Genomic DNA, 26,134 nt, shown 5'->3' with positions numbered 1-26,134 from the left:
GATGGATAACATACTTTTTAGGACATCCCCTAGAATCATGAAGTGTCACTGCATTGATTAGGGTTCTTTTTTGTCTTTGTAATAGTAATGTTAAGAGTATAAGCTGCTCTCTTGGTTCTGCTCACTCCTTTCTGTATTAGTTCATAACAGTTTTATTACCAGGGCAGAAATCATCCCTTTCATCATTTCTTACAGCACAATAATATTTCATTACACCCATATACCCATGATTTTTAAAGTCCTTCCCTAACTGATGAATGTCACTGTAGTTTCTATTACTTTGCCATTACAAAAATAGTTGCTAGATTTCTGCATGTGTGGGTCTTTCCCTTTTCTTTTTAACTCTTTGGGGTACTAGCATAGTAGTGATATTGCTAGGTCAAAGGGTACAAAACAAGAATCTTTACAGATTTCTTTTCCATATTGCCTTAACTGCTATCTCACCCTTGAAAATCCCCCCACCATTATTGTATTCTTCCTGAGATTTATATTTTTTTAGAATTGAAAAATTTTATTAAATTAATTGATTTAGAATATTTTTCCATGATTACATGATTCATGTTCTTTTCCTCCCCTCTTCTCCCCCCCGCCACAGCCAATGAGTAATTCCACTGGGTTTTACATATGTCTTTGATCAAGACCTATTTCCATATTATTAATATTTGCAATGGGGTGATCTCTTAAGAATCTACATTGGGGCTTCTATTTTGTAGAAGAGCTCAGGTTCTCTGCTACTCCAGCCCCCTTCTTCCACTACCGAGTTTCTTCTGAGTCCTTCACAATGGAGAGAGACCATGCTAGTTAAAGTTACATTTTCCTCCTTATTCTGCTTTTGACTTTGCCAATTTTTGTGCCATGTCCCTCTCCTGGCAACTTTCCAACCCAAAGCCTTTTACTTTCTGTCCTGAGTTTCTGAGTTCAAGCCCAGCATTCTGCCTACTGTGTAGTTTATGTGCTTTATCTTTAAAGATGGACAGGCACAGATATTTATGGGCAGCTAGGGAAAAAAAAAGCCTGTACAGTAGTTCTGTATTGTTTTCTCCCATTAGAAAGCAAGAGGCTTATAGGCAGGGATTCTTTCTTTTTGCTTATATTTATATCTCCAGAGTTTAAGAAGAGTACATGGCCCATTTGTCCAGTCATTTCATTTATGTCCAATTCCACATGACCTCCTTTTGGGGTTTTTCTTTGCAGAGATACTGGAATGGTTTGTCATTTCTTTCTTTAGATCATTGTAGTGATGAGGAAACTGAGACAAAGAGGGTCAAGTGACTTTTCCAGGGTCATACGGCTAATAAATGTCTGAGGAAGGATTTGAACTCTTGAAGATGAATTTTCTGACTCTAGCTACCCATAAATATTTGTGCCTGTCCATCTTTAAAGATAAAGCACATAAACTGCACAGTAGGCAGAATACTGGGTTTGAACTCAGAAAGTTCTGTGTTCATATTCCTCCTGTAGACATTTACTAAATGAGTGACTACCAGAGAGGCTTCTGGGTTCTTGTTATGTATGTCTATAAGGTAATCTGGAAAATTTTTAAGCATTATATAAGTGTCAGCAATAATTTTGAATAGAGGCTCCCCTATCTCTTTAAAATTATTTAAAAGAAATCTTCATTTATGGGAGAAAATATTCTAAGAGGGCATGTAAACTTTTAGGATTCTCTTTCTGAAATTCAAGACAGCCAGAATGGACTTAATATGGACTAAAATGGGATCCAATAAAGCAGATTCTATGGGGATGCTGGTCTTATTTTCTTTATTTAGTTCTTAGACTATCTCTTTTTAAAGGAACCTCAAAACTCAAATGCTTCTTCACTGCTTTAATGACATCTAATTTTGTCAGTTGAGGCACAAAGAACATAGACCACAGCTTGTCTATAACCTAGTACCTGGTACTGAAAATTTGCTATGGTCAAAAATGTAACCACACTTCAATAAACCTAGGGATAAGCTTCTCTAAACTTAGCTAAGATGGTACACTAATACACTAAAACCATAAACACAAAATAAGCCACATTATTACATTTTAGACAGTTGGATGGCACAGTTGACAGAACGCTAGGTCTGGGGTTGAGGACCAGAGTTTAAATTCAACCAGACATTTCTTAGCTGTATGATCCTGGGCAAGTCTGTTTGCCTCAGTTTCTGCATCTGTAAAATAAGTTGGAGAAGGAAATGGCAAACCATTCCAGTATTTCTGCCTAGAAAAATACAACTGGTGTCATGGAGATTCAGACACAACTGAAATCACTGAACAGCAACTCTGCATTCTAGCTAAAATGGTTGGCTTATTGTTCCTTGTACATGATCTTTTATCTCCTACCTCTGCCTTTACACAGGCTGTCCCCCCACCTTTGCATAGGTTGTCCTCCATGGCTGGAATGTTCTCCCTACTCACTTCAGCCTCTTGGAAACTCAAACTTCCTAAAAGGCTGAGCTCGAGTACTACTTCTATAAGTCCTTTCCTGGGAAAACAACCAAAAGAAACAGCAAAGAGAAGAGAATAGTACCCACAAATACTTTGAATAATCATATTTCTGTATTGACTATATCCAAATAATACATGTCTCATTCTGCACCATGAGTTCATATATATTCTCACAGCAAGTGTGTAGCATGTTTTTCCAAAGGTTTCCTAGACCTTTGCTTTTAAAATTAAAAAAAAAAAATAAACAAACCAAAGAAATAGCAGTAAAAATTATTGTAGCTAACAGAATCACATGATCTCAGATAAGTAAATAACACAAATATGCTAAATAACGATTTCCAATGATCTGAAAAATACAAAAGAATGAGAAGAAAACAAATTAAGGGAGGAAATTAAGCAAAAATTAAGACACTAAGCATTAAAAAATAAAAAACTAGTGAAGAAAATAGCCAAATGGAGACTACAAAAGAAAACTTCAAAAAAAATTTACAGAAACAGCAAACAATGACTATATAATGGGAAACTAATTTCACACAGTGTAGACCATCTGGAAATACAGGTTCAAACAAAATCATTCAATTATCCATGCTACTGGAAAATACAGAGATTCAACCAACAGACCTGTAAGTTAGATCATGACATCCCAGGGAATCTAGGGGGAAAAAATGGAATTGGGACACTATATTATGTCCAAGAAAATTTCTCAGAATTAGTGAAAACAATTAGTAAAATACAAATAGGAAACTTTCTCCACATACAAACACAGATGTATGCATAGATTGGAGCATACACACATATGTAACATGTGTATATATTACATATCCACAAAGATATGAAAGAGAAAGATCTCACAAGGAAGAACTCAAAATGTCTATACATCATGTAAACAACAAAGCTACAAATAAACATAAAGGTAAAATCTTGCACAAACTTCAAGAAATGAATGAAAAGTTTACTCTGGGAATACAATCAGAACTAGTGTGGATTTTTCTAAGGAAGACAAGAAAGGATGGCAGAAATTGGAACAAAACAGTTATAAAATTAATAATGTGATCCAGGAACCCAGAATTGTCAGTCAAGAATTAAGGTTCTTGACTTTTTTTGTCATGGACTTCTTTTGCAATCTGGTAAATCCCCTCCTAGAATGTTTTTAAATGAATGAAATAAATTGGAATATAAAGGAAACTGCTTCTATTGAAATGCAATCATCATAGTTTTTTTTTTAAGTTCATGAGCCCCAGGTTAACAACCTTAGATCTAGAAAAAGAATACTTTAAGATAGGAAGTGGATATTTTTAGAAGCCAACACACTTGGAAAAGATTTCAGAGAAATATTTTTATTTCAAGGACATCTTCCTACCACAAACATTCCTTTCAGTCAAAAAGACAAGTATTTAAAATAACCAAGACACTAGCCTCAGATACTTCCTAGCAGTGTGCCTCTAGGGAAGTCACTTAACTCCAACTGCCTAGACCTTATCACTTTTCTGCCTTGGAACTGATAACTTAGTATTGATTCTAAGCAGAAGGTAACAGTTCAAAAAAATAACTAATAAAATAAGATAATTAGGGGAAAATAGATGCTAACAATGTGAGAATTTTTATATATTGTATCAACAAGATCATTAAGGGTGATCATGGAAGCCTGGTTCAGAGAAGGAAGTAGGGGAAGACCAGAATAGGAAGAAACAAAACTAGGTAAAAAGAGTGAAAGACACAAGGTAACCCCAAAGTGAAGTTTTTTATCTTTGTAAAGGTAAAGCAGCCTACATACTTCTATAATATTTTGTTCAGAAGTCTCTCCTACAATGGCTATAACAATAATTTGTTACTGTTCCTTTAAGAGCCAAAGAAATAGGTTAGGATTTTGCAATTAGGGTTGACAGTTTTTGAAAAAAGAGAATGAACAGACATGGTTTAGGAGAAACTATGGAGAAAACAGAGAAAAAGAAAATAAAGGAAAACTTCCTTCTGGGGAAAACTGCCTCAATTGTTATTTAATGAAGAAATATTATAAAGATAATTTTATGGAAGTTGGTCTATAGAGACTTATGAATGATGGTTTAAGAAAAGCCCAAGTAGTTTTTCTTATTATGGCTTAGGAGGAGGGAGGAAAAAACCCCTGAAAAAGATCAGGAAGAGGTTTTCTTCCTTGACTGAATTATTTTAACCTTGTTCTTTGGGGAAGATTAGGAGAATTAATAAAAAGAGTCTTTGCTTTGTTTTTTAAATGAACTGAATGGTGGAACTGTGTTTCTAGAAGTAGAGTCATCTGCAGGAAAGTGATAGGGGTGATTGGTTGTGATCCTTCTGATAGCTACAATACTGTAACTAGGTACATGTTGTTATTGATTATATTATTAATAAAACTCTGCATTCATTTAACCATAATATTTCTTTAATACTAGGATATTAAGGGTTTTATTATAAAGGGATAGATGAGTAACAAGTGATAGGAAGGGCCTCTCCATTTGATTACATAAATAACATCTGATAAATTGGAATGTAAAATTCTGAGATAAATTCACAGATGCAATTTTGATAATTAAAGAAATATCCAAAATATAGTTGGATTACTCTAGAATTTAGGATGATAAGAATGACTATAACAACTCCTCAAACAGTAGTCTGAGTAGTGATCTATGAGAGAGATTGAGTAATGGTATACATCATTAATGCTGCCTCAAAAGAAAACTGAGGCCATTTCTGAAATTTTGTTTTAATGACGGAAATAAAAAGAATGAGAAAGTCTATATGATCTTCAGAGAGAATGATTGAGAAGAGGCAGAATCAACAAAACTTGACAATTGATTTGGATAAGAAGCATGAGGGAGAACTCAGAGTTAAGAGTGACCCTAAGGATATGAGCCTAAGTGACTGAAAGGATGCTGGTATTCAAAAGAGAAATAAAGAAGTTAGGGAGAAGGATGAGTTGGGGGAAGAGGAACTACAGTGAGTTCTGTTTTCATTGGGTTCAATTTGAAATGCCTACATAATATCCAGTTGGAAATGTCAAATGGAACTCAAACTCAGGAGAGAAAGCAGGGCTGGATATATGGTGATCTGGGAGTCACCTGCATAGAAAATCAGAGAACAGATGAGATCATTAGGTGAGGAAGTATAATTTGAGGAAAGAAGAGAAGGTAGCCCAGAATAAAGCTTGGGATTATGCCCAATTAGGAAAGGACAGGACCTCTATGATGGTATAAGGAAAGGATAATGGGAGAGTAACTTCTGTAAGGAAGAGAATCAAGTGTCATGGAAATCAAGAAAGGGAAAAGAAAAACTCTTATCTGAACTGAACAAAAGAAGGATGGACACATAATCAAAAGGTAAAAACAAACTCTTTAAACACCATAGGTCAACTTTTCTAGTTAGTCCATTGCCTGTTCCTTTTGTATAATATAGCATTAGCTTGATTTAAAAAAACAACTGACTTAGAAGTTTAAGTTTATTTCATGGAAATCACTAGGTAAGAGTAAGTAAGTTTAGTAAGGTAGGAGATATGATTTTTTTTTAAATCCACTTTTCCACAAAGCTAAAATTTTTTCCATTAAAAAAAATTTTATAGTACTCAAGATGATATGCTGATTCACTTGTCCAGGCATTTTGTTCATCCTACTCACTCTTGTAAGAGCTTGAGGGTAAGCCCCCCCCTTACTGGAGTAAGCATATTCAGCTATATTTACCAAACTTGACAAGCTTGGCCAACATATCAGGATGGAAGAAATGTTTAAAGTGGTCACTGTTGGGCTTTCAAGGACCCACCCTTTTTGTGGCCATATCCACTTGACTGAAAGCAATGTTAGACTCTTAACATGTCCAAACTTGCCAGGAAAAATGCAGAGCAAATTATAGCCCATGTCAGCTCCATTCAGAGTTCAATCTACAAGGCTCTTTCTCTAATCTTTCCACTCAAATGCTTTTAACCGATCTTATGAGGGTAACTGACATGATATAAAAGGACCAGCCCACTTATGTCAGTTTATGGATAGCCCAAGAGTCAAGGAAAAATAGTTTTCCTGATATTTTCAAGTTTGACATTACAGATTTTCAGAACCCAGGGAGGAGTTGTTATATTTTGAACTTATGACACTGATATCTTGGAAAGTCAGAATTCCTTCCACGGAGAGAGCTAGGAAAGATCATTGCTTCTCACTGCCAAAAGAATTCCTACACTTCCTTTAAAGCCATACTCAAAAACACTTCCTCAATGATGCCTTTCCTGATTCTTCAGCGATTAGTGTTATCTACATCTTTTGAATTTCTTTGTATGTCTTTCCTGGTCTTGACCATTTCTTCTTCTACTTCTTATTTTTTAAACCCTGGCTTAGTATCAATTCTGAGGTAGAAGAGAAGTAAGGGCTAGGCAATTGGGATTAAGTGAATCGCCCATGGTCACACAGATTAGGAAGGGTTTGAGGCTAGATTTGAACCCAGGTCCTACCAACTGCAGGTCTGGAGCCTTATACACTGTGCTAATTAGCTGTTCCTTGTTCCCCACCATCCACTGGGTTACCAAGTTGTCCCTTGTTCCCAACTTTCCAAAATTACTTGTGTAATTGCTGAAGTGAACTGGATTTGGGAGTGCTGGACATGGACTAAGCAAAATCTGAATTAGAATCTTACCTCAGGTATTTATTTAGCTTGTGTGACCTTAAGTCCTTTGTCTTTAGTTTCCTCAGTTGCAAAAAAGTTATAATAACTACTTCCCAGAGCTATTATAATGCTCAAATGAGATAACATAGGTAAAGTGCTTTGTAAACCTTTAAAGGGTTCTATAAATGCCAACTATTATTATCATGGCTGTTATCGCCATCATCATCATTATTACTTATCTGTGTCCGTGTTGAATCTCCCCACCCCAGTAGAACATTAACTCCTTGAGAGCAGGAACTGTCTTGTTTTTGTATACCTGGCACCTAGTAAAGTGCCTTGCACATACTTAGAACTTATGGCATGGAATGTGCCCTACTCCCAGAAACGACCACTTACCTCACACATATCACTTTGTTCTGTAACTCTTTAGGCACTAATCAGGAGGCATGGTTTATTACTAGCCTGCAGAGTACCTGAGAGGAGAGTCCAAGTCATAACTAAACTCTGTATTTTCTCTTGCCCCTAATATAACTCTCAGCAAATTGTCGGCATTTAAGTAATATACCTGTTGTATAATTCTGAATTATTATTTTTTTAATTCTTAATTTCTATCCTAGTAGCAACTCTGAAACAGAGGGGCGATGGCTAGGCAAACAGGGTTAAATGACTTGCCCAGGGTCACACAGTTAGGGAGCATCTGAAGCTACATTTGAACCCAGGACCTCCCCTCTATTCACTGGACCAACTAGCTGTCCCCTGGAATCTTTTCAATGAGAGAAACTTAGAGTTTTCCAAGCCACTCTCAATCACCTTACAATTTTCTTTTGAAACCACACCCCTGAAAGGTATAACTCTGTTCTTCCCTCATATAAAAACTCAGAAAAGCCTTTAAGCCATTTTTTCATGATTCACTATCATACCTTCCTCTTGCCTGGCAGCTCTGGGTATAGCATTGGGTCATCATCTCTGCTGCCAATGTCTGGGGAAATCTTATCTTTCACATTATTTAACCTTCCTGTCCTTCCTACTTTTTGACTTTGAGAGGCTACAAAGTCACCAATCAGTTTTTACGTAGCCCAGACTTTCTGAATAGTATTTGTAATCTATCTTTTAGGATAAATTATTTTTTTCCACAAAGCATTAGAATCCCACCTCCTGGTCCCACTTTCCACAATATCTAATCTCAAATCATTCCCCAATTGACAAATGACCAAAGGATATATAAATAGGCAGTTTTCAGGTGATGAAATCAAAACTACCAATAATCATATGAAAAAACGTTCTAAATGCCTCCTGATTATAGAAATGCATATTGAAACAACTCTGAGGTACCACATTATACCTAGCAAAGTGGCCAATATGACAGTAAAGGGAAATAATAGATGTTGGAGGGGATGTGGCAAAGTTGGAACACTAATACATTGCTGGTGGAGTTATGAATTGATTTGATCATTCTGGAGGGCAATTGTGAATCATGCCCAAAGGAATTTAAATGAATGCATGTCCTGGGTTCCAGTAATATTATAACTGGGTTTATATCCCAAAGAGATTTTAAAAACAAGGCAAGAACCTGTTTGTACAAAAATATTTATAGCTGTGCTCTTTGTGGTAGCAAAAAATTGAAAAATAAGGGGATGTCCCTGGGGAATGGTTGAACAAATTGTAGTATATGATGGTGATGGGATACTATTATGCTATAAGGAATAATAAACTGATGGATTTCTATAAAAACTGGAAAGAACTACATCAGTGGTTCTCAACCTCTCAATTTGTAGCAATGAGAATACATAGTGCATTTGAGGTATTTACGTTCCGAATCATAACTGTAGCAAAATTACAGTTTTGAAGTAGCCACCAAAATAATTTTTTGGTTTGGGGTCACCGCAACATGAGGAACTGTATTGCGGGGTCACGGCATTAAAAAGGTTGAGAACCACTGAACTACATGAACCAATGCAGAGTGAAATAAGCAGAATCAGGAGAACATTATACACAGAGACTGTAATATTGTGGGACAATCAATATGATTGATTGGCTTTGTTACTAAAAGAAATACAACGGTCAAGAAAAAATCGGAGGTACTTATGAGAAAGAATGCTGTCTACATCTACAGAAAGAACTGTGGGAGTAGAAAGCCAGAAGAAAGTACATGATTTATCACTTGCTTATATCGGTATGTGATTTAGGGTTTTGGTTTTAAAAGATTGCTCTTTTACAAAAATGATTAATATGGAAATGGGTTCAAGTGATATTATATAAAAGTATAACCCAATGGAATTGTTTGTCAGCTCCAGGAGGGGGTAAGTATGAGGGGAGGAAGAAAACATAAATCATGTAACCATGGAAAAAATTTTCAAATAAAAATAATAAAATAATTTCAACTCTTTGCACATTTGTGTTTCTTTACTCTACCTACTTAATGTTTCCTTTCACATTCATCGTTCCTCACGATGCAGCAATATTCCACCACATTCATATACTATCATTTGTTCCGATGTTCCTCAATTGTTGGGCAGCTAGGTGGCCTCAGATACTTATTAGCTGTGTATCCCTGGGCAAGTCACTTAACTCTGCCTCAGTCTACCCATCTGAAGCAGGACAAAGAACTGGTAAACCACTCCAGCATTTTTGCCATGAAAATCCCAAATGGGGTTATAATGAATTAGACATGGCTGAAAAACAACAACTTCCCAATTGCTGGGTAAAATTTCTACCATTTTGCTACTACAAAAAGTGCTAATAGGAAGTTTCTTTTCTCTCTGTCAGATATTTTTTTTGGGGGGGGAGTATAATTAGTGTCTATTCAATATACCACACAGTGTCTTAGAAGTATATAAACACACATAGACAATGAATATAATGTTATATGGTAGGGAAGGCATTAAGAGTTGGCAAAATCAAGCAAGGCTTCATGTAGAAGGTGACATGTGGGCTGAGTTTTGAATGAAATTTGCAATTCTATGAAACAGAAGTGAGTTGTGAGGCCTATCAGTGGATAGGAGGAAAAGCAATTACAGTGATCCCTCACCTACTGAGGGAGTTACGTTCCAGATGAACATTAGATTAGGCATTTTGCTTCCTTGAGACTTAAGTTTTCTCATTTGTGAAATGAGGCAAGGTGCTGCTAGATTAGGTGAACCCTAAGATCCCTTTTGAGCAGTTAGGTAGGGCCTTGAGTCAGGAAGGCTCATCTTTCTTGGCTCAAATCCAGCCTCAGACATTTACTAGCTGTGTTTGGTCCGGGGCAAGTCACTTAACCCTATGTGCCTCAGTTTCCTCATCTATAAAATTAGATGGTGAAAGAAATGTCAAACTACTTCAGTATCTTTGCCAAGAATACCCCAAATGGGGTCAAGAAGAGCTGGACATGACTGAAAACAATTGAATAAACAACAACATCAAGGTCCCTTTTGGTATTAAAATTCTATGACTTTAAATACTTTTTAGATAAAAATATATTAGTATGTGCCTATAGGCAAGCATATATCTACAGATGAAAACATTAAGTTTATCTATGTTATCTCATTTGAGTCTTATAACAGCTTTGGGAAGCAGGCACATTTTTCTCAGTAATTAAATGGCATCTAGCTTCTTGTTCTTTCCAAGATTTCACTTAATTTACACAAGGAAGCAATATCTTTATAATGATGAGTAAAACGCAATGCTTTATGACAAGATACAAAGCTTCCCTCGCTCCCCGTTACTGTAGGTAAGTCATGTCCCTTTCCTGGACTTCAGTAACTTCATGTTTAAAATAAAGGAGTCCATAGGCTCACGGATCTAGAGTTGCAGGGACTTTAGAGGTCATCTATTCATCTCCTTCATTTTACAAAGGAAGAAACTGAGGATAAGTGGTAATCAAGATTTGAACACAGGCCCTATGAGTCCTATGATTCTCAGTACTCTTTCTACCATACCATGATGCCCCACTTTTGGACCAGATCATTTCCAAGATCCCATCCAGTTTTGATGTTCTGTGATTCCAAAAGAGCATTCTCTATAACACTCAATGATGCATGCTGGTCCAACCATGACAGGGTTGTCAACTCTTGTTGAAATAAGAAACTTTGTCAGTGGGTTGTCTCACAACAGAAACTCCAAGCTAATGGGAGGACTTCAATAGATGTCTCCCCTCCATCTCCTGCACATATCTCTTGTGATGCTTTCTTGACAAAGCACAGGAAAAATGGCTCTCATCTTCCATCAGAAACAACCAGATTTCATAAAACACATGAGGTCCCAGGGAGAAGAAAAGCACAGGAATAAACATTGTAAAACTGATTTAATTTGGCAGGATTCATCTCACTGGAGCCATTTTCTATGTAAGAGGCTCAGAGTCTCTGTGAATTTTAATAATCTCAACCGCTCCTAAACAGAAATAATTTTAACCAGAAGATATTTTCATTTCAGTTTTACTAGTCGGGATAAGCCATTCTTCCAACAAGTGTCTCAGGCATTTTTAATCATTTCTCTGAGCAACATGAGTACTCTTATAAAAAGAACAATCATTCATCATGGCTCCCCCTTCTCCTTTTCCACTTTGAATTAATGTTTTCAGGGTGCCTATAGGAAAATTAATGTTTAAAACAAAGTAGCATAATTTAAAAGACAAATGCCTAATCTTTTTTGTAGCACAAAGTACTTTAAAATCAAGCAATTAAAGCAGGGAATATCACATGCATACCTTGGTAGATATATGATGTAAGTGCTATGGGTGTTCCTGTCTGGATGCAAAGCATAGCCACTTTTTACCTTCTGATTCCACCTCATTGTTAATACATGTGTGTGTGTGTGTGTGTAAACACACACACACATTTTATGTGTACATATATAGTTATAGTCCTAGAGACATATGTTATATTTATATATACATACATCAGTTTGATCTAGATTCGTGATTTCCTCATTATAAGAAACTCTTCTGTTTATAATCTAAGAGAGTTTTCTAGGAACACAGAGGAGTTAGATTAAATAGGCAGGGTATGTCAGAGGCTGGATCTGAACTGTGGTTTTCCTGACTCAGAGGTGGGCTCTCTATTTATTCTCTCCACCATGCTGCCTCTCATCTTGTTATTAGTTCATGGACCTCCCCATCACAGATAAAGATGTTCCATTAAAAGGAATCATAGTATTTTAGCACTGGAGAAATTTTTTCCATTATAAAGGGTTTGTTTTATATCATTAAAGCAAAGATTAACCAAGGGAAAAAATAAGTGTGTGTGTCTGTGTGTGTGTGTGTGTGTGTGTGTATGTGTGTGTGAGAGAGAGAGAGAATAGCATAAGGAATCAAGGTCTAGAAATCATCCTTTTAAATAGTAAAAGCTTCATTATGCATAAACAATGAATTCAATAGTAACTGAGGAGCAATTTATTTTCATGATAGTGCCCATTAATGATTATCCATGTACTTTTCCAATAGAAAGGGAAAATGCCACAAAATCTTTAAGTAGCCAATGAAAATTAACAATTCACTGAAACTCATAATCATAGTATCATACAATTATAGAATTTTAGCAACTTAAGAAACTTCAGAGGTCATACAGTCTAAGAATTACAAACCATACCCTACACACCTGTCAGAGATACATCCCTAAAGTCCAGGTCTGACTGGATCTCTCCCCTGCTCAATAAACTTCAGTGACTCCCTATGCCCTTCAGGATAAAATACACACTCCTCTGGTTGGCTGTTAAAAAGTCCTTCACAACCCAGCCCCACCCTATCTTTTGAATTTTATTATACACGACTCCCTTTAATTCACTCTTTGATCCAGCCCAACTAGTTGTCTTGCTATTCAAGTTCATAAGTGACATTCCATCTCCCATTACTGCTTCTGCACATGTTGTTTCCTGTGTTCTAGAGCACCTCCACCTCCTAGAATTCCCAGTTTATTTAAAAGCTCAGCTCAAGGGGGCAGCTGGGTAGCTCAGTGGATTGAGAGCCAGGCCTAGAGACGGGAGGTCCTAGGTTCAAGTCTGACCTAAGACACTTCCCAGCTGTGTGACCCTGGGCAAGTCACTTAACCCCCATTGCCTAGCCCTTACCACTCTTCTGCCTTGGAGCCAATACACAGTATTGACTCCAAGACATAAGGTAAGGGTTTAAAAAAAAAAAAAAGCTCAGCTCAAACACTATTTCTTCATGGTGCCTTTCTTGATCCATGCAGCTACCTCTATTCATGATTTTTCATATGTGTGTGTACATGTTTCCCATGAAGTAGATTATAAGCTCCCAGATGGCTGAGACCTTTTCATTGTATTTTTGTATCACTACTATAAGCCACAGAGTCAGAAAAATGTCTTAGTCTAAAGCATAAATATTGTCTACAATGCTAATGAATGGTTAACTAGTATCTTTTGGCATGGAAAGGAGGAAGGAAAGGAAAGAAAAGAAGGGAGGGAGGACATATTAAGCATCTCCCCATTTGCCAGATCCTGTAGTAAATGCTTTACAAATATCTCATTGGAGTTGCACAACAACCCTGGGAAGTAGGTGCCATTTATTATCATCCCCATCTTACAGTGGAGAAAATTGAGGTATAGGAGGTTAAATGACTTGTCTAGGATCGTACAGCTAGCAAGTACCTATGACTGCATGAGAACCCAGGCCTTCCTGATATTGGGTCCAACCCTTTATCCACTACATCACCTTGTTGCTGCTTTATTAACTCCTAAGTAATCTATATTACTTTTAGATAGCATTAATTGTTAGGGCTGTCTTCCTATAATTCCAGCCTCTGATCTTTGATACCAAGCAATACAAATCTTAATCCTGCTTCCATGTGTATCTCAAATAAAGAATAGCTATCAAAGCCCATTCTTCTCTTATTTTCTTAAATTCTCAAGACTGCCCACAAATACCGTGTTTCAGAACACCAAACCTATTTATTATTTATATATTATTGCATATAGTATGTAACATTGTTTTTAAATCATTTAATGTTTGATCATTTTATGAGTAAAAGTCTTGTCTCTCCAGAAAAAAAAAAAGCAGCTCTTTGCAGGTAGGCAACACTTGTCCTATATCTTTCCAGGCTTATTGGACATTATTCCCTTTCACATATTCTGCAATTCAATGACATTACCCTATTGTTCCTTATATGCAACATTCCTTTGTATAGGGATTTCCCTCCTACTTAGAATTCCCTCCCTCCTCACTTCCACTCCTCAGAATCCCTAAAGTCCTTCAAGGCTCAGTTCAAGCACTACCTGCTATGTGTGGGGTCTAGTCTGATTCCCCCTAGGTGCCAATGCCCTTCCTCCATTATTACTTTGCATTTGCTTTGCCTAAATTTACTTATCTGTTTGCATGATGTTTCCTCTCAACAGAATATAAATTCCTCTGGGAAAGAGGTTGCTTTTTTCTGTCTCGGTACGAATGCTCACTAGCTGACACACAGTAGGCACTTAATAAATATTTGAATGAATACACTTCTTTTCATTCAAAAGTCCCTAATGAGCACATTAATGGATATAGCATGGGCGAAATAAGCCCTTGTTCAAGTGAATGGAATTCTGAGTGAGACATGTTCAGCTGAGGATGAGGAAAAGGGGGGAAAATTCAGCCTAAGATCCTCAGGCTTTCATTAGCAGTGATGAGATTTTTCAAATAAGTACATGGCAATACATTCATCCTTCTCCCAAAGAGAATTTGGATGGCTTCCAGCTAGTCTCACTGTACTGCTACACGCTTCTTTCTTCAAAGTGAGCAGAAAAGCCCATCAATGTCAAATTCTTGGAGGAGCTTACTAGGTCATTTTTTTTGAGCATGTGGTTATGCAAATATAAGCATATGGCAGATGCAAACACAAGCAACTTCTCCTTGGTGGGGGTGGGGTGGGGGGATGAATCCTAGAAAGAGGCTCCTGGAAACAGAGGCCACAGAATACATTGCTGATCACTGCACTGAGTATGTGGCAACATGGGGAATAGAAAGAATCTGGACCTAAGTCTCGGGAGACCTGGGTTCTGATTCCAGTCCAGTCACTGATTAAACTATGGGCAACTCACTCCACTTGTCTATGCCCCGTCTGCCCTAATTATCTAAATAGTATTTAGGATAAACTCTAGAGCTAGCTTTGTAACCTTGAACAAATCACTCAACATCTCTCAGCTTCCTTATCTATAAAAAACCCTTATCTTCCCTCTTAGAATCATTACTGTGTATTGATTCCAAGGCAGAAGCGAGGTAAGGGTTAGGTAATGGAGTTAAGCGATTTGCCCAGGATCATAAAGCTAAGAATTGGCCGAGGCCAGATTTGAACGCAGGATCTCCCATCTTTCCATCTGGATCTCAATCCACTGAGCCACCAGGCTGTCTTTGGTTTTCAAAGAGTGCCAATGTCATCACGGGGTAATGTCTTGAATTGTGAGTGAATTGGACTTAAGTGAGGGAGAGCTGCATAAAGTGCTTAGCCTCACTCTCTTGTATAAAGTCAGTAGTAAAACAAAAGCCATGATCACTGCTGTAGGCTTAGAGGCCAGTGTGCTATTCATCTTAACAAGTGACATCCTTCATTTATTTTAGCATGTAGTGTTAGGGTCACATGACATCAACAATGTGCTAGGGATTGCTGGGCGTAAAGAAAGTTAGTTTCTGCTTGACCAAATAGCAGGACTAGATAGTACTGATATAAAAATAAAAGAAAGCAATAGGCATTTACTAAATGATTATGACATAGCAGGCACTGTGCTAAACTCTGGGGATGTAAATACAGGCAAAAAGAAAAAGGTAATTCTTCCCCCCAAGGTGCTTACATTCTAAAGGAGAAAGAAAACAGCTTTCAAAAGGGAGCTGAAGTGGTGGGGATGCATTGGCAGGTAGCATTCCAAAAAGGGATATGATGTTGAAAGTTTGGGAAATAAGAAGAACAGTCAGTAAGTATATCAAGGTTGGTTGGCCTGAACTCTTTACCAAAATGGAGGCCCCAGGAAGAATTTATTTTTAAAAACTCTTACCTTTTGTCTTAGAATCAATATTGAGTATCAGTTCCAAGGCAGAGGTAAAGGCTTGGCAACTGGGGTTAAATGACTGGCCCAGGGTCACACAGCTAGAAAGTATAGGAGGCCATATTTTAATGCAGGACCTCCTGTTTCCAGGCTTGGCACTCTATCCACTGGGCCACCTAACTGCCCTTCAGCAAGGAATTTAGCCATAGGAGAAGGAAGCTGGGGAGCCAGAGCTATATTCTAATGTAAGATAGCCACAGGACTAGATGGATATTCTAGGGTGAAAAATTACTACACATTTTTCCATGATATTGTTTTCAAAAAAGGAAGGGAAACTATTGAACTTGTCCATCCTTTCATCCTCAAAACAGTAGAGATGATGTGAATATGGGACAAAAATTTGTTAAGAGTTGTCAGGGGAAAAAAATCACCCATTCATAGATGTTGTGACCACAGAAGCTAATCTGACCACTTAAATCCTTTAAATGGCAGGGAGTTCTATAGTTACTCCATGAGATGTAGATTGTATCTAATCCTATAATCATTAGTTACTTTATATCAGGTGGATTATTAAGAATTTATTTATTTTATCCACCCTTAGACTGATACCAGTCAGGTCTTTACTTGAAAAAGTATAAAAAGAGAAGCAAATGAATTCTTTAATTTCTACTGTTTATAATTCATTTTCTCTTCCTTGAAAAAAAAATTTAACCTGACTTTCAAGAGCTATAAAGGCAAACAATAATGTATGACCATAGCCCAAAGCACATCAAATCACAGAATTTTTGAATCAATAAAAGAAATATTAAAGTTAAGATACATTGCTTATGTAGAAATAAGCCTTGTAATATGGTGCTAATTCATACTATAATTTCAAAGTGATGCTTCCATGTAACTACTATATATTTAATTTCTAACATACTAGAATTTTTACGAATTTAAGAATTGTCAAAGAATCCACAAAGGGAAAGCCAAGTAGATGAAGAGGGCCTGTTGTCCAGTATGTAGTTGGATGGACAATCTATAAAACTCATTTATTAGTAGATACATCTTGGACAGCTCTAAAAAATGGATGAGTTGAGCTCAGACTTTAATAGGTAGACAGAGAGCGTAAGTGCCTTATAGAAATTAGACATAGGCAGCTTGGTGGCACAATGGATAGAGCAATGGACCTAGAGGAAAGGAAAACCAGAGTTCAAATTCAGCCGCAGACACTTCCCTGTTATGTGATACTGGGCAAGTTATTTAAATTTTCTGTGCTTCAGGATCCTTGTATGTAAACGGGGATAATAAAAGGTACCCACACTTCAGAACAGTTGTGAGGATCAAATGAGAGAATTTGCTAAGCACTTGGCAAACCTTATATTTTATATTTATATTTTAGTTATTTTTATTAGTAGTATTTCTAACTGAATGGCCTTGAAGTCTTACAGCTTTCAGGCTGTCATTCTTCAAACACTCCATATTTTATGATTTCCCATGCCAGAGAACATGGAACCAAAACTGAAGGGATTTCTTTGCTGTATTATACAGTACATTAATGTTTTGACTCTAATAATGGTTATTCTTAATCCTTTTAACAATGGAGATTGTAACTGATCCATGCTTACCCAATCCTTTGGTGTAACATGGCCTCCCATAAATTAATCATCAGAAATATCCTACCATTACCAAACTCCATTCCACCATTTTCATCCCAGTATACTAGGATTTTACTCAGTTTCTCCAGATTTCCCAGGATCAACACACGGATCCAGTCTTGCTCTTACCATATAACCAGCACCGTATTTTTCAGTCCTACAGTTTTCTTATAATCTTTATACTCATTTTTTCATAGTTCCTTATTTATGCATTAAAGGTCTTCACTCTTACTATGTCTTTCATATTCTAAGTTATGCTAATTTTTTTGTGTGAAACTTTGTCTCACTCTTTTGCTTAGGCTGAAGTGCAGGAACCCAATCCCATTGCTTATTGGCAGAAAAGCTTTGACCTATTCTACTTCCAACCTGCATTGTTTCATCCTTCCTCAGGCAAAATGGTAATCCCCCAGTCTCAGGCTCTAACCATATTTGTGCCAGATTTAATTTAATAAGACCTTTACAAATAGTATCTTTTTTGAAAACCTTACAACAACCTGGCAAAGCAGATGCTATTATTATTCCCATTTTAGAGATGAGGAAACTTGAGGCTAAGAGAATGGTTAAGTGACTTTTTTATGGTGACATCAAATCCTTAAAAAAATGAAATAGGTTTTTGGACACAGATCATTTGAGAATTTGTTTCTCTTGGAATAAGCATATTTGTTACAAATTAATAACAAATTATAGATTATAGTATTGTTATATTGCATATTATGTTGTCATATGAAAATAAAGATAATAAAGAAAATGGAATATTGGACAATTACAAACAATAATGAATTTAGATATTACAAACACTAAATTTTCAATATATAAAGAAAATTGCATATAAAACTAATAACTTCTGATATGGTTTATTTTTCTAAAAACATATATTGAGTTTGACACAGCACTGTTCTGCTTGTCAATATCATCTTCTAAGTCCCCTAGCCCTTTCTTACATATTTTTGGAATATTTTTATATTCTTCACCTTTTGCATAACTATCACAACTGACATTCCTCATTCCACTCCAAAAGGAAGCCTTCCCTTGTAACAAGTAAGTGTAGTCAAGCAAAGCAACCTATTAGCTGTGGGAGGAAATATATGTCTCATTCTGTATGTCTTCTAGTCTATCACCTCTCTGCCAAGAGGAGGGAAGTATGCTTTCTCATCAGTCTCTTGTAGAGACTGGGCACTGCATGAGCAGAGTTAACTCAATCTTCCAAAGCTATTTTTCCTTACACTACTGGAGTAACTGTGTATATTGTTCTCCTAGGTCTGCTCACCTCTCTTTATATTAATTCCTACAAATCTTTACAAGTTTCTCTGACTCAGACCCCTTTGTTATTTCTTATGGTATAATTTTGTACTATATTACATTAATGTTCTATAGTTTGATCAGCCATTCTCCAAATTATGAGTTCTCGTTTTTTCCCTACATCTTAGCTACAAGAAAAATGTGCTACTTAATAAAGAGCTTCGAAGAAGAGTCCTTTCCTTCTGTCTTTGACCTTCTTGGGAGTTTATGACTAGAAGTATCCTTAGTTCAAAGTGAATGCACAGATCAATGAATTTTGTGTTATACTTTCAAAATGCCTTTCAGAATAGTTTGATCACTCATGATTACTGTTGGAAAATATAATTGCTCTTATATTTATACCAAAATATGACTGGTTCTTGAGCTTTTTCTCTAACTTCTTTTAAGTTCCTCCCATCCCATGCTGCCTTATAATCAACTGAAGTTTGTGTGACTATTCTCTCTCTAACAATACTCTCTCATCTCCTTTGTTAAATCCTGTTGGATTTAATGTATTTTTATACCAGACTGCTTTCTCTTTGCATATGCACATGCACACAGGTCTCTATATTCAGACCTTCGTTGAGTTCATGAAATGTCTGCCTCCTGCCCTCCCCCAATCTCAATTTCATATTTGTATAATTGTCTCGTATACCCCATTCTATTGGTAACTTTCTGCTGTTTGCTCATGTCTCTAGGCTCAGTTCCTGGATTTATATATTTTTTTAAATTCTTACCTTCTGTCTTTGAATCAATACCTGTGTATTGGTTCCAAGATAATAGAATAGTAAGGGCTAAGTTTAAGTGACTTGCCCAGGGTCACATAGCTAGGAAGTGTCTGAGGCAAGATTTGAACCTATGATCTTCCATCTCTAGGCCTGGTTCTCATTTTCTTTTTCTAATTGCTACTGCTAGTGTTTCTAGTAAAATATCAAATAGTAGAGGTGATAATGGGCATCCTTATTTCACTCCTGATCTTTATTGGGAATGTATCTAGTTTATCCCCATTGCAGATGATATTAGCTGATGGTTTTAGATATATACTGTTTATTATTTTTAGGAACGACCCTTCTATTCCTATGCTTTCTAGTGTTTTTAATAGGAATGGGTGTTGTATTTTATCAAATGCTTTTTCTGCGTCTATTGAGATAATCATGTGGTTCTTGCTGGTTTGCTTGTTGACGTGGTCAATTATGTGGATGGTTTTCCTAATGTTGAACCAGCCCTGCATCCCTGGTATAAATCCTACTTGATCATGGTGGATGACCCTTCTGATCACTTGCTGGAGTCTTTTTGCTAGTATCCTATTTAAGATTTTTGCATCTATATTAATTAGGGAGATTGGTCTATAGTTTTCTTTCTCTGTTTTTGACCTGCCTGGTTTCGGAATCAGTACCATGTTTGTGTCATAAAAGGAGTTTGGTAGAACTCCCTCTTTGCTTATTATGTCAAATAGTTTGTATAGTATTGGGATTAACTGTTCTCTGAATGTTTGATAGAATTCACTGGTGAATCCATCAGGCCCTGGGGATTTTTTCTTAGGAAGTTCTTTGATAGCTTGTTGGATTTCATTTTCTGATATGGGATTATTTAAGAATTCTATTTCCTCTTCTGTCTAGGCAGTGTGTATTTTTGTATATATTCATCCATATCACCTAGGTGTATTTATTGCCACATAATTGGGCAAAGTAATTTCTAATGATTGCCTTAATTTCATCTTCATCGGAGGTGCTGGCCCCTTTTTCATCTTTGATGCTATTAATTTGCTTTTCTTCCTTCCTTTTTTAAATTAGATTGACCAGTACTTTGTCTATTTTGTTTGTTTTTTCAAAGTACCAGCTTCTTGTCTTATTTATTATATCAATAGTTCTATCACTTTTGATTTTATTAATTTCTCCCTTAATTTTTAGGATTTCTAGTTTGGTTTTCTGCTGGGGGTTTTTAATTTGATCGCTTTTGAGTTTTTTTATTTGCATTTCCAATTGATTGATCTCTGCTCTCCCTAGTTTGTTGATATATGTACTCGGGGATATGAATTTACCTCTGATTACCACTTTGGCTGTATCCCAAAAGGTTTGAAAGGATGTCTCGCCATTGTCATTTTCCTCGATGAAATTATTAATTGTTTCTATGATTTCTTCTCTAACTAAACGATTTTGGAGTATCATATTGTTTAATTTCCAATTAGTTTTTGATTTGGTTTTCCATGTACCTTTACTGATCATTATTTTTATTGCCTTGTGATCTGAGAAGGCTGCATTTATTATTTCTGCTTTTCTGCATTTGTGTGCTATGTTTCTGTGACCTAATGTATGGTTAATTTTTGTGAATGTGCCATGTGGTGCTGAGAAGAAGGTGTATTCCTTTTTATTCCTATTTATTTTTCTCCATATGTCTATTAATTCTAATTTTTCTAAGATTTCATTCACTTCTTTCACCTCTTTCTTATTTATTTTTTGGTTTGATTTATCTAAATTTGATAATGATTGGTTTAAGTCTCCCAATAATATAGTTTTACTGTCTATTTCTTCCTTCAATTCTCCTAGTTTCTCCATTAGAAATTTGGGTGCTATATTATTTGGTGCATACATGTTGATTAGTGATATTTCCTCATTATCTAAAGTCCCTTTTAACAAAATATAATTACCTTCCCTATCCCTTTTGATCAGATCTATTTTTGCTTTGGCTTTGTCAGATATCATGATTACCACTCCTGCCTTCTTTCTGTCAATTGAGGCCCAGAAGGTCTTACTCCATTCTTTAATTCTGACCTTGTGGGTGTCTACCCGCCTCATGTGTGTCTCATTTTTTTTTTTGACAAGGGTAGACCCTATTACCTCAATGGAGTGGTGAGTCCTAGGTATTGTCCCAACTGCTGTCTTGACGCAATTGCTATTTCTCTGCCATAATTCTGGATGGGGCAGCTTGGTTCTGGTCTCCTGTCCCTGCACTTTTCTACAACACTGGCAACAAGGGATAGGGAGTTGGGCTTGGAGCTGGGTCCAGGACTTGCCTTCCAGTTCAATCCCTGGCTCCAGTTTCTGTCTCCTACAGGTCTAGAATGCATTATGACTTCTATTTTCTTGTCCAATCATTTGTTGGGAGTCAGCCCTGTCCCCTGGTATGGTCCTGACCTGATATCAGAGGTCACCCAGCATCAGACATCCTGGAAGACAGATGCCAGGTGTCTCATCCCATCTGTCTCCTTCTGTAGTCACATCCTAAGAATTGGCTTTCCCCCCTTCTACAGCTTGCACAGGGCCAGGACCTGAGATCACACTGGCTTGAGGCCCCCAACCATAGAGCCAGCAGGCTTGCTGCCATCTTCTTGTGCAGTCCTAGCCTGGATGAAGGAGTATGCTTACTGTTAGCTATTGCTAAGGATATTTATCTTTGATTTTATTGAATCTTTGTTCATTTGGTGCTTTTTTATCTTTGCTAGTGTATTTCTCTGAAAAGCTGGGCTCAGCTGAAACCTTTCACTTTGCTATTTTTGTCTTTAGTTTCCTTTTCTTTTCATGGGACTAGGGACCAAAAAAAAAAATCACACATGTACAGCTAGAAGAGGCCTTTTATGTTGTTAAGTCATTTCAATCATATCCTCCTCTTTGTGATCTCATTTAGGATTTTCTTGGCAGAGATGCTTGAATGGTTTACTATTTCCTTCTCCAGCTCATTTTATAGAGAGAAAATTAAGGCAAACAGAGTTAAGTGACTTGTCCAGGATCACACAAACTAAGGAGCATCTGAAGCCAGATTTGAATCCTGGTCCTCCTGACTCTAGGCCACTATATTACCTAGCTGCCCCTGAAAAGTATTCTGTCCTAGGAATCTTCCACCTTTTTGTCGTGAAGGGCAATCTATGTTTTTCTCTTTCATCTTTTCTTCTTGACTTTCAGTAGTTTTTGTTATTCAAAATTTTGGAGAACTTTTCCACTTATGTTATTTGCAGCCACTGTGATTATTGTCTTCTTGGTTCTCTGCTTACTTTGCTCAATGTCAGTTCATATAAATCGTTATTTAAATTTAAAAATGATCATTAGAATTACTGGAAGTCTGTGTGAATTCACTAAAAACAAGAGTAGTACCTTAGCAGAGAGAAAATTAAGATTCAGAATTTGAGGATCTGTATTATGTCCACATCCTAGCTTGGCTATTTACTACTATAGCAAAGTCCCATCACCTCTCTGAGGTTGTTTCATCATTTGTAAATGAGGGCATTGGACTAAATGACTAAGGTCCTGGCCAGCTTCAAATTCTATGATCCTAACAGGAAGCTAATCTAACTTTTTGGATAGGGTTATAAAAGCAGTACATCAGTGGGATGCCAAGGATATGGTGAATTTTTATTTCAATAAGGCATCTGAAGAACTTTTTCACTCTATTTCTGTGGGCAAGATTGACAGTAAAGTGCCATTGCTGATAATAAAATTCAGCAGAAAGACTATCCAGTTGGAAAACTACACTAACACAGTGATTATAAGATCCATGCCAACTTATAGGGAAGTCTATAGTAACATACCTAAAGGCTCTGCCCTTGGCTATATCCAATTTGACCTTCAACAATATGCAAGAAAGCATGCTTATTACATTTAACCTAGTCATTCAATTTGTCTATAAGACATTTAAGTGCTTACTATATTTATTTGGCTTATCCTCCTTTGGTGTCTACTTGCCACCCAGCTCTCAACTGTAGCTCCAAGAAGCCACAACCTGGTAAACCATCCACTCTAGTATATTTGCCAAGAAAATATCAGATGGGGTCATGAAGAGTCCAAAACAACTGAAACAACTGAATAACAATAACAATTCAAAAACATCTCTAAAAATTAGAACAATGAGTAAAAACCAAAAAGGGAGATTTTAACAGGGACCTTGGGATAAAAAGCCTTAGTTGTAAAAGTGCAGGATATGGTAGAACTGGGCTGGACAATAGATCATATCAAAAAGCAAAAACCTAAACACTTAACATGCATCAACAAGGAAATACAGACATAAAATTTTTATAAAACAAATATAATTTTCCTTTCAATAAATAAGATTTATTAATAGTCCCATTGCATTCAGTGACAGAATTTGGAGAATCATGTTACATTCTGGGTGTCAAAATTTAATTAAAGGCATTGATAAACAAGATCTTGTCTTAAGGGCAGTAACTAGATTAGTAAATGGTTCAAAAACCAGATGATATAAAGATATTTAAATGACCTAGCGATGTTGATTTGGGGGGGGAAAAGGCTAAGGAAAAAGTCAGAAAATTATCTTTTAATAGTAAAGTGTTGTTATGTAGAAGGAGTGAAATTATTCAGAGTCACTTCCTAGCTAGGAAGAATATAATTCAGCAAATATTTATTGAGAGACTATTAACAATAGTTAGCATTTACATAGCATTTTAAGATTTGCAAAACCCTTAAAATATTAACTTATTTGATTCTCACAACAACCCTTGGAGGTAGACGCTATTATGATTTCCATTTTGCACATGAAGAAACTGAGACAGAGGACAAGTGACTTGCCCAGGGTAACATAGTCAGGAATTGCTTACAGTTGGATTTGAACTCAGGTCTTCCTGACTGACTCCAGGTCCAGCACACTAGCTGTCCCACCTAGCTCCAACCTTTGGCATTTTGTTGCCATTCATAATGCTCTATCCACTATACCATCTAGCTATCTCGAGGCTACCTAGAATTAAACTAAGCTACCATGTAGACTAAGCTACTGGAGGATACAAATATAAATAAGATGCCCTCTAGAAGTGTCTAGTCTACTAAGGCAGAAAAAAAACAGATCTACAAATGACTGCAGTAGAAGGCATAATAGAAGTACTATAAAAAGGTAACAATTGTTTAAGAATTTACTCATTTCTAGTGCCTTCCCGTTGTTGATTATTTCCAATTTATCTCGTATATAGCTTGTTTGTATGTTTGCATGCTGTCTCACCCATTAGTCTGTGATTTCCTTGTGAACAGGGTCTGGCACAGAGGAAGAGTTCAACAAATACATATTGGCCAATGGACATAAAGGGGAGGACTGTGAAAGGGCTAGCATCCGAGTCCACCTGAAGGATGGACAAATTTTTAAGGGGAAATAACTAGGGTGGTCAGTGAGAACTAAATAGACAGTGTGGGTCAAGTCATGGAAGTAAGAAAGGAATCCCAATTAGTACAATTTATGTAGATAGTTTAGTGAATAGAGTGCTTGATGAAGACTTGAGTTCAAATCTGGCCTTGGTCATCTACTAGCTATGTGATTCTGTACAAGTCACTTCACCTCTGTTTGCCTTAATCCACTAGAATAGGAAATGGCAAACCACTCTGCTATCTTTGCCAAGAAAATTCCAATGGACGGTATTTGGAGTGCGGTGCTCCATGGGGTCACAAAGATTTGGACCAGACTGAATCAACAATAACCACAAATAGTTTAATTCAATATGAAAAAGAATTTCCTAAATTAGCCCAATCTTACTGAGGCAATAGTAACTTTATTCCCCACAACTAAAACCACATAACTATATGACTTGCCCTGAGTGGGAGTTTGAAATAGCTAACTTCTTAGATCCTTTTTACCTCTGACATTGAATCTTTCTTTTTAGGAGCTCAAAGTACTTTTACATACTTATGCCAAACAGCAAAAGCTTACAATATAATAGTACTGAGGCCTCAAAGGTTGGCGGGGGTCTCTGACCCAGTTTGGAGTCCAATTTCTACATGAAATATTCATATTTTTTCCAATCTCCCCAAGAAAATGGTCATTTAGCCTCTGCTTAAAGACTCTCAGTGATGTATATCCCATTATATTCCAAAGTGGCACATTCCATTTGGTGATAGCTTTAAGTGCTAAGAGTTGCTCCCATCGTCATAGTAAGCTCATATCCATCTTCCTATTAATTTCCATCCCTTGAGTAAGGCTAAGCTAAGTCTGTCTGATCCTCTTTCCTTTGGTTATTTGAAAAGCATGGGTATTTTTCTCCAAGTTTCTCCTTCTCCTGGCTACGTCTCTAATCCTGGGCACCAGTTCTCTCAGGGCATACTTTCCAGTTTCCTCACAATACTGGTTGCCCTTCTCTGGACCCAGCACACCGTGTCCATGTTCTTCCTTAAACTCTAGAGGCTACAGGATTCCAAACTGCATGTGTGTTCTGACCAGGGCTGAGTGCATCAGGCCTTTTACCTCCTTCAATTGCACGGGGTTTGTGGTTGCCACATCACACTGCTGATTCCCATTGTGCTTGCAGGTTC

The 26,134-nt window shown here is 36.8% G+C and overlaps 1 protein-coding gene across 1 annotated transcript in view; it reads right to left on the bottom strand.

Annotated features, from left to right (window-relative positions):
- Positions 1-26,134, bottom strand: part of SHB (SH2 domain containing adaptor protein B) — a 347,704-nt gene that overhangs the window by 238,064 nt on the left and 83,506 nt on the right. The gene's annotated exons all lie outside the window — the stretch shown is intronic.

This window comes from Monodelphis domestica, chromosome 7 (assembly GCF_027887165.1).
Source record: "Monodelphis domestica isolate mMonDom1 chromosome 7, mMonDom1.pri, whole genome shotgun sequence".
Lineage (NCBI taxonomy): Eukaryota > Metazoa > Chordata > Mammalia > Didelphimorphia > Didelphidae > Monodelphis > Monodelphis domestica.
The sequence above is the reverse complement of the archived record's forward strand: the minus strand, read 5'-3'. Positions and strand labels throughout refer to the sequence as shown.